Source organism: Mastomys coucha, chromosome X (genome assembly GCF_008632895.1).
Source record: "Mastomys coucha isolate ucsf_1 chromosome X, UCSF_Mcou_1, whole genome shotgun sequence".
Lineage (NCBI taxonomy): Eukaryota > Metazoa > Chordata > Mammalia > Rodentia > Muridae > Mastomys > Mastomys coucha.
Genome location: NC_045030.1, coordinates 43105998 through 43106335, shown reverse-complemented (window position 1 = coordinate 43106335; position 338 = coordinate 43105998). Strand labels below are relative to the sequence as shown.

The 338-nt window shown below is 45.3% G+C and overlaps 1 protein-coding gene across 2 annotated transcripts in view; it reads left to right on the top strand.

Moving 5' to 3' along the window:
• The window catches only part of Lamp2 (lysosomal associated membrane protein 2), a 45522-nt gene that overhangs the window by 718 nt on the left and 44466 nt on the right, over nt 1-338 (top strand). The gene's annotated exons all lie outside the window — the stretch shown is intronic.

The following is a 338-nucleotide window of genomic DNA, read 5'->3' as shown; positions in this document are numbered from 1 at the left end:
GGGAGGCGGGCGGGGAGAGCACAGGGGGTAGGGAGATAGGACAGTAGGGCCTAAGGGACAGAGACACGGTCTGGGAGCTTTGTGGGTAGGACTTGAGGCTGGGAAAAGAGGTGATTGAAGAGATAAGGAATGGCCTTGGAGTTTTGAGGCTAAAGGGCCATATATATATATATATATATATATATATATATATATATATATATAGTGACCGGAATAACTTCCCGGAAAGAAAACTTACACCCAACCTCTGGACACTGAAGGGATGAGTGGATAACTTTGGTGGGGAGTATCTGACTTGAAGGTGTCGAGGATTTCGGGTTTTTTGTTCGTCTGTCTTT